Source organism: Myotis myotis, unplaced genomic scaffold (genome assembly GCF_014108235.1).
Source record: "Myotis myotis isolate mMyoMyo1 unplaced genomic scaffold, mMyoMyo1.p scaffold_m19_p_4, whole genome shotgun sequence".
NCBI classification, from domain to species: domain Eukaryota; kingdom Metazoa; phylum Chordata; class Mammalia; order Chiroptera; family Vespertilionidae; genus Myotis; species Myotis myotis.
In genome coordinates, this window is record NW_023416346.1 from 105,413,634 (window position 1) to 105,422,653 (window position 9,020).

Consider the following 9,020-nt stretch of genomic DNA (forward strand, 5'->3'; position numbering starts at 1 on the left):
AAAGAAAGAAAGAAAGAAAGAAAGAAAGAAAGAAAGAAAGAAAGAAAGAACCAAGGACTGGCTGACCACTCTTGGGGGAAGCGCCTTCACAGAATCTCCAGCATCTGGTCTCAGCTTCCCAATCTATAAAATGCAGCAGTGGTGGTGGTGGTGGTGGTGTGTGTGTGTGTGTGGGCAGGGGGCGGGGGTGTTTGAGGAGGATGAAAAGACAGCTAGGCTTCCAGATCAAAATCATCACGCTCCTCATTGTTTGATCTTGGATGAGTCAACCCAGGTGGCCAAGTCCTCCACACTGCATGTGACAAGGAATGTGGGGTCAGTGACTAATGGCACTTGGCCCTGCTCCTGGAAGGCCAGGGAAGCCTGAAGAGGCTGCTCCATTTGCAGCTTAAGGAGCACAGTGGGCAAGAGGCAGTAGCTGAAGGATGAGGTCCTGACAAACGTCGCAGAGCTCGAGCAAGCAAGCTGCGCGTAAGCACCAGGCCAAGATCATACAGCTTGTCCAGCAGCGTGGCCAAGGCACGCGTGTGAAACAGGTTGCACTTGGGCAGGTTGTGCAGAAGCCAGGCCAGCTCATGCACAGAACGGCTCAACTGATGGTAGCACGTGTAGTCCTTGTACCGCTGCAATTGATAAGACCACAACACGTGAAGTTTGTGCAGGTTTTGGTCATTGACCTGCCAGTTCAGGAAGTCCACCTGCTTCAACAGCTTCTGCTTGTGTAAATTAAGCTTCTGCACCAGGATGGTGGCTGCCAGCTCCCTAGGACTCAAGGCTCTACTTTAGAATTTCTTAAGAGGATCTCAGGACAGAGTCTACTTCTAGAAAAGCAGTTTGTACATATTGGGTATTTTTTGTAAAGAATCTCTGTTGATTATTTTTTTTAAAAGGCATGTGAGCAATCCCAGTGGTATTTACACTCATTTACAGCTGTGCAATAGTTCTTATATTAATTTTTTAAGGTACTAAAATAATATTTGCTGATGTTTGTTTTTTCCATAATTTTTAAAAGGTGTTATCATTGTTGTTTACTTCTATTTCCATTGAGTGACATGTCCTAATTATGTTATAACACTCAAGTTGCCCAGAGAGCTTGTTAAATGCAGATTCCTGGAACAATTACTAAACATACTGGGGGCTGTGCTTTGGTCATTATTATTATTACTAGTGGCCTGGTGCACGAAATTTGTGCACAGAAAGGGGGGTTCCCTCAGCCCAGCCTGCATCCTTTCCAATCAGGACCCCTTGGGGGATGTCCCACAGGGATCGGGCCTAAACCGGCAGTCAGACATCCCTCTTGCAATCTGGGACTGCTGGCTCCTAACCGCTCACCTGCCTGCCTGCCTGATTGCCCCTAACCTCTCTGCCTGCATGCCTGATCGCCCCTAACTCCCCTCCCCTGCCAGCCTGATCTTGTCCCTGTTATGCCCAGATTTCAAGATCCCCAACAGACCACGCGAGGGAGCCAGCCATGTCCAATGCAAAAGCAAAGAGTCCTTTATTTCCACAGACCCAGGTCTGGCTCCCAGCCTCGCAACGGCGAGACGAGAGACCCCCGTGGGAAAAAAATGTGGTTTTAATAGGGGGGTGGAGTGAGGGGAGGGGAGATGACTGTGGGCCCTGCCGATTGGCTAGGTGCAAGTTGGGTCTTGTTACACAGGATGTGGTCATCTCCATGGCGCGCACGTCCCCTGATTGTCATTGGTTAGTTTAAAAAGATTCCAGGAAGAAGGTACTTTCCTGAGCACATGGCTGCTGCCCCAACATGGAGGATACGGGGCAAGATGGAGGGCATAGCCCTCGCCCTTTCATTCCCCACTTTTCTTGGAACTTCCAGCTCAATCATGAGACGGACTGCATTTCTATTCCACCATTGCTAGAGGCCCGTACTGGGCACACAGAACTATCAACTGAACTATCCCTATATGCTTAACAAATGGTCCGGTGGAAGGGAAAGAAACCATTTTAGCTTTAACAACCTCTATTGAAATAGGATTTTTCTTCTTAAAATTCCTCCATGGCTATCAAAAAGCCAAATCAACATTAATTTATCTACTCTCCTGATGTTTGCATAAACACAACAAGAATGGTAACTGACTACCTTTGCTGGAGTCTCATGGTTGAATTTTAATGTGCTCCGTAGGCCAGGAAGCCAAGCCGTCCAGCTTCCATCAGGCCTGCCTACAGTATCTGCTGAGTTAGGTGAATCCCTCACCTGTATCAAATCCACCTGAGCCTACGCTCCAGGCTTTAAGGCCCATCTCAGTAGCCCTCCTACTTGTTGCGGCCCAGAGTGTGTGGGGCTTCTGCAGGGATGCAGAGGCATCTTTGCTGCTCCTCTTCTACTCTTACCAACCGCCAGTGATGGTAGGGCATCAGCCTGATGCTCCAGCGCCAGCCATCTTCAGGGCTCCCAAGCAGGATATCAGGCTTTCTTCGTGGCATACTTACTGGCTTCAAGTCTTTAGAGCTCAGACAAGGCTCTTTAAAACATGATATTCCAGTCAAAGTTTTCTGTTAATAAAACCATTATTAGGAACCGGTCTTATTGAATCTATGCAAAGAAATGTATTGCCATGACTTATTTAGCATTGCCAGATTTCGGAGGAATTATATAAGGAGAAAAACATACTGATCTACTCTAAGATTTTCTGACTTTCCTTGCCAATTCCTTTTCATGGATTTTTCAGAGTTATAACAAAACAGTAATTGTTGGCATTAAACTTTCTTTCTATGCATCACCATGCCTTAGACCTTCTATTCTAAACAGGCCTTTTCCAGCTTACTACCCCTGACATGGGCATGGTCACACAGGCCTGCAAGCAGTACACATGCTTCCAACTGTCAACTGTCTCTCAACAGTGACCAGAACCTGATGGGCACCCTTCCCTGCCCAGTTGGGCACCTGCCCTCTTGGCAGCTAGATACCCTTTACTTTTGGGGGTCACCCCACACAGTCCCCTTCCAGGAAAGTCAGCACACATTCAAACCTGCAAAAGAATCAAAGGGCAATATAACATATCAATACAATGAAACATAATATTGGCATCATGGCTGCTTCAGGCAGCCAAATCTTCTGCTACTAAACATGTGATCCTATAAATTGTCCTTGTCTCTTTGGAGTCCTGTCCATGAAGATGCAGGCATCATCTAAGTCTATTACACAATATTGTGGGGGCTCCTGGTGACAGGAGTGATCGCGAGCAATGTTACCAGAATCAGGCAGGTCGAGCACGCTGCAGCTTGAGCTTGAGCGGGTTGCGTTGATCTCGATCAATGCTCCATTTGGTGATGAAGTCTTTCCGGGTCATGGATGGGTCCGCTGACTGGACGTGAGTGTGATGGACCCAGGTCGCGACGCCGTCTACCTTGAGAGCGGTGGGGGTCATCAGCACCACAGTGTAGGGACCCTTCCAACGTGGCTCTAGGGTCTCCCGGCAGTGCCTTCTGACATAGACCCAATCTCCTGGTTTGTTTTAATGAGGAGTTAGGGTTGGGCTGGTCTCGTAGATAGCGTGGAGGTGCGGCCAAATGTCCTCATGCACCCTCTGGAGCCCTCTCAAGGAAAGAGATAGTTAAAGAAAGGGTTTTATAGGGGGTGGCCTGCCAAACATGATAGGAGAGCCACCCAGTCCCCGCCAGTCTCCGAGTCAGATTCCTCCTCTCTTCTCAATCAGATCAATAAGCAAAGGCATTTAGTTATTACAATTACATAATTTTTCCCAATTCAATCCGAACCTTAAACTTTTAGCTGGCAAGTTAAATATTCAGCATTTCTCAATACTCAACCAACAGATTTAATTCTGTCTTCTAGATTTTTCATGAGGCAAATTACTTTTTACTTTCAAGCGGCTCTGGAAAACCACATTTGAGCCTTGCAAAACAGGTTTTTGGCCTACCTGGTCTTTTCAGATGTAAATTGACCACATTCGTTAAGATTTTGCTACAGGCAGGAGGCAACTATCTCCTTTCTTCATTAAGAAAAGCTTTCTTAATTAACAAAGGACCAGTTTTTTTTTCCCCCTTTGGAAAAACTGTTCTTTATTATGGAAATGCCAATCCTGCTGCTAGAATTTAGCTAGCATCATTTTTCCCTGGGTGAATGATTAGTCTTGGGATTCATCCTGTACATTTGAAAGGAGATTCCAGCTTAAAACTCTATCCAAAATCAGATGGTGTGCACATTAGTTTCAAGCCAGCTTTTCTCCCTACACGTGCACAGAAATCCCAGACGCATTTACTTGGAGAGGGGGTGACCTGTTTTCACAGATCCTTACTCAGATGCCCACCTGACCGAAATCCTGGAGCCACACAAAGGAGGGGGGAGGGCAGGCCCCCTCCCTCCACACTCGCACACTTTCACCAGACATTCATTCAGAGTTTAAACAATAACAACTTCCCAACTCCTGAGGGATCTCTACAGCCTCCCCCAAGCTCCTTGAAATGATCAATCACAATACCCAAAGGAGCAGTCTGAGTCGATCATAACGTCCGTCCAGCAAGTCCACAAAATAAAATGGAAACACAAACAACTAAAGGGCCCCCAAAAAGTACAGCCTTCCAATCCATGGAGGCAAACACGAAACAGTCTTCCAACTCCATGGAAGCAAAAACCGAAAGCTAGACGATGGCTGTGCGCCAACCAGCTTGAGCTACCCGCCTTGTCTCAGATTGAGGGGTTCCTACAGACCTTCCGACTCCGCGGAAGCAAAACTGCACCCCTTCAGATGGAGGATCAAGGCGTCGCCCAGCTCCTCCGCCCGTGATCCCCCTGTGCGTCCACTTAGATCATTATTACGGGCATTTACAGATTTGAGAAACGAGCTCGCACAGAACAGAACACACAATAACACAGACACCTACCGTGGTCAGTCAGACTCTCCGGATCAGGGGTCCCTCGAGGGTCTTGGGGATCCCGGATGAGCCCCCAAATGTTATGCCCAGATTTCAAGATCCCCAACAGACCACGCGAGGGAGCCAGCCATGTCCAATGCAAAAGCAAAGAGTCCTTTATTTCCACAGACCCAGGTCTGGCTCCCAGCCTCGCAACGGTGAGACGAGAGACCCCCGTGGGAAAAAAATGTGGTTTTAATAGGGGGGTGGAGTGAGGGGAGGGGAGATGACTGTGGGCCCTGCCGATTGGCTAGGTGCAAGTCGGGTCTTGTTACACAAGATGTGGTCATCTCCAAGGCACTCACGTCCCCTGATTGTCATTGGTTAGTTTAAAAAGATTCCAGGAAGAAGGTACTTTCCTGAGCACATGGCTGCTGTCCCAACATGGAGGATATGGGGAAAGATGGAGGGCATAGTCCTCGCCCTTTCAGTCCCCAATGGCCCTACCCTGCTGGCCTGATCTCACCCCCAACTGCCTCTGCCTGCCTGATCAACCCTAACTGCCTCTGCCTGCCTGATCACCCCTAAATGCCCTCCCCTGCCGGCGTGATCTCACCCCCAACTACCCTCCCCTGCTAGCAAATTTGGTTCTGATTGGTCAGTTTCTATGCCAGTCAGCATGAAAAGATCCACCTCTTAGGCAGCCATTGGCTCCTCACAGTTCACCCAGATTTGGTTCTGATTGGTCGGTTTCTGTGCCAGTCAGCGTCTCCGGGCCTATCTCCGGGCCTGATCAGAAAGACGGGGCCAATCAGCAGTCCCCACAGAGGCCCAGAGAGAAAAAGAGAGTCAATGGCTGATCAACAGCTGCCATGGATGCTGCGGATCAGACCCTGCCTCTCTTTCTAGGCCTCTCTCGGGCCTGATCCGCAGCCCCCTCAGCAGTCAGTGCTGGGTTGCTGCATCTGCACCAGCAGCAGTCAGTGCTGGGTTGCCGTGGCGACTGCAGGACTAACTTCTGGTGTTCAGTGGAGCCTTCAGTCTGGTCATCATGGACCCTGGGTTTTTAAATATTAGGATTATTTTTTTTTGGTAAGAGAACATTTATTCGCTAAATCACAGAAGTAATAAGAAGTAATTCGTAGAAGATATGAGCTTAGGAAACCTGTTATAGAGGCAAAGGAAGGGCCCTTGGGACTTGGGAGTGAGGAAGCTAATGGTAATGTGCCTGAGGGGAAGGGGATGGGGAGGAGGATGGGAACCCGAAGGGAAAGGTTCTGGCATGCACCAGAGAGGAAGAGCCTGTGCTTTGGTTATCTTGAGTTGCTAAAACAAAATACCATAGACTGTGTGTCTTAAACAACAGCAGTTTATTTCTCACATTTCTGGAGGCTGGGAAATCCAAGATCCAGGTCCTGGAAGATTCAGTGTCTGGTGAAAGCCCACTTCCTAGCTTGTAGACAGTGCTTTTTCACTATGTGCTCACATGGTCTTTCTTTGGCAAGCATTCTCTCTCTCTTTCTTCTTATAAGGACATTAATTACATGATGAAGGCCCCACCCTCATGACCAAATCTAAACCAAATTTTCTTCCAAAGGCCCTCTCTTCAAATGCCAAAAATCAATTTGGGTGGATACAAACATTCAGTCTATAACAGGATGAGAACAAGTAATTGCACTTTAACAATTTTCCTGAAATTTCAAAAATTAAAGGCATAATTTTTGAGACCATGTTATATACTCTTTACGTATCTTCCTAATTTAAATCTTATAGCAATTGTATGTGGTGCATTTTATAACTGGTATTTTTTAGAGAAGGACTGAAAATTCAGCAAGACTAAAGAATTTGCCAAGGTCTGACAGCTACAAAGTTCAGATTGATTTCAAATATGTGCGTTCTCCACCATGTTTCAAGCCCTCTGTATGCCTATTCATTTTTATCCTTCTGGAATCATTTGCACATCAGTCTAAGTCAAATAACAGTAGCTTTACTGTATTAAGGCTAGAAAAATATTGGCTATCTGAAAAGAACAGCTGTGTTCTGAGAAAAATAAATGTGGTTGGTAATTCTAAGTATGAGTCAAAAATATTATAGTAAGAAGTTATCCAAAGAAAATAAAGAGAGCCATCTGGAAATCTATTCTTCATCACGATACTTTTTCAGTAAGGCATTGGCTGATGATAGAGAGACGGTAGCTCTAAGGCATGATAGAAAGAAGTTGGGGAAAGATCCCAGCAAGTGGAGTGAGGGTGTGGGGGCTAACATCCTCTCTCCAGAGCACCCACCTCTGGGCATGATCAAAGGGAAACAGTTAATTGCAGGAATCTCCTGAGGTGGTCCTGGAAATCACAACAACAAGGCCCCCTCCCAACCAGAGTCAGAATTTGGCTCCACAAAGCTTGGAGACAACCACCCTTCCCCCTGCTTCCCTGCCCCCCCCCCCCCCCCGCCACACACACACCTTGGAAACACATACAATCCCAAGAACTAACTGACCATGCGCGCAACTCACCTCTTACATTGGCCCACATCCACTCACTTTTTGTTTCTTTCACAGTGGAGCCCACGACCTGGTTCTTTCTTTTCTGCTACCTGAATAAAACTTGCTTTGTTCTCACTTGGATACTTCCTTGCAATTTTTCCTGGGCGAGTCAAGGACCTGGAGGTCACCTGAAACATGAAAGTTTAGGGACTGTGCTGGGGGGTAGGGCCAGCCCCCAGCGTGGAGTGGCCTTGTAACAGTTCCTGTGTTTACAAAGACTGAACAGTAAACTGAACCTGGGTTTAATGACATACAATTCAGTGGAATCACATTTATAAACAAAGTATGAAACACATTTGTTTCTGTAAGTCAGAGGGACATGACAAGGCCTTTTGCCATTGAGTCCTTTCCTTCCTCAGATGCCAGGCCTTGCTTACCACATCATCCATGCACCTGGGAAACATCCTGTCATAATCCCCCCCACCCCTGACTCCCTCCACCCTCCAGTGATGCCAGCTGCTGCTCTGGGAACAGGAAGCCTTCTGCCTCAGCTACTGAGCTGGGAAATCCTTACTGTCCTTCTCCAACTGCATCTCCAGTGAATGTCTATTTCCCCCTTGGGATCTTGAATACCATCATGGGAGAGCGCTCTTGTTTAGAGCTTGTCTGAAGACAAAGCTTCTTAATGATGACACACAGTGGCTACAGGGGAAAACCTGTAGGATCCAGCATGCTGAGAAATAAACAGCACACCAGATAAAATAGATTCAGCATAAATGAAAATTCTTGGGAAAAATATATGTCTGCTGTGAAATAGTCCCATGAGATATCAATAAATTGTATAACACAAATATCAGTTTATTAGTTTGTCAATGCCAAATGTGCTCTAACATTGAACTAGGTTAAGATGTTTCCTGAGTATTCTTAACAACCATGAAGCAGGAATTTAATGTACAGACGGGACAGAGAAGGATCTCCAATAGAAAATAGTTATCAGAGGTAAAATTTTCAATTTCAAAGGTTTAAAGCATCATTATTGATATATGCATTACATTTTACTCAACAGCAGAATATATCTTTTTCTCAAGTACACTTGGTACATTCTCTAGGAAAGACAATGTCACAGCCCAAAAAACTACAATTGCAAAAGATTGAAATCATACAAACATTTTTCTGACCACAATTAAATGAAACAAGAAATCATTAACAAAAAGACAACTGGAAAATTCACAAATATGTGAAAATTAAACAGCATACTCTGAACAACCAATAAGTAAAAAAGAAATAAGATAAATTTCAAAATACCTTGAGACAAATGAAAATGAAAACAAAGTATACAAAAGTTTATGAAATGCAGTGAAAGCATTTCTAAGAGGGAAATTTACAGCTGCAAACACATAATGGATGAAGGAGCCCAAATCAATAACTAACCTTAAATCGTATGTAAGTAGAAAAAGAAGAGAAAACTAAACAGAAAAGTAGCATAAGGAAAGAAATAATTAAGATTAGAGGTAAAATATAGAAAATGGAAAATAGTAGAGAAAATCAAAATATGTATGGCAATTTTCAGAAGAGGATAAGGAGAAACCAAGATGGCGGCATAGGTTAACGCCGGAGATTGCTGCCTCAAACAACCACTTCAGAGATATAACTAAAGGACAGAACGGACATCACCCAGAACCACGGGAAGGCTGGCTGAGTGGAA

General features: G+C 45.7%; 1 pseudogene; it reads right to left on the minus strand.

Annotated features, from left to right (window-relative positions):
- Positions 1–212: 212 nt before the first annotated feature.
- LOC118653552 lies at positions 213–7,764 on the minus strand (annotated as a pseudogene).
- Between the last annotated feature and the right edge of the window lie 1,256 nt (positions 7,765–9,020).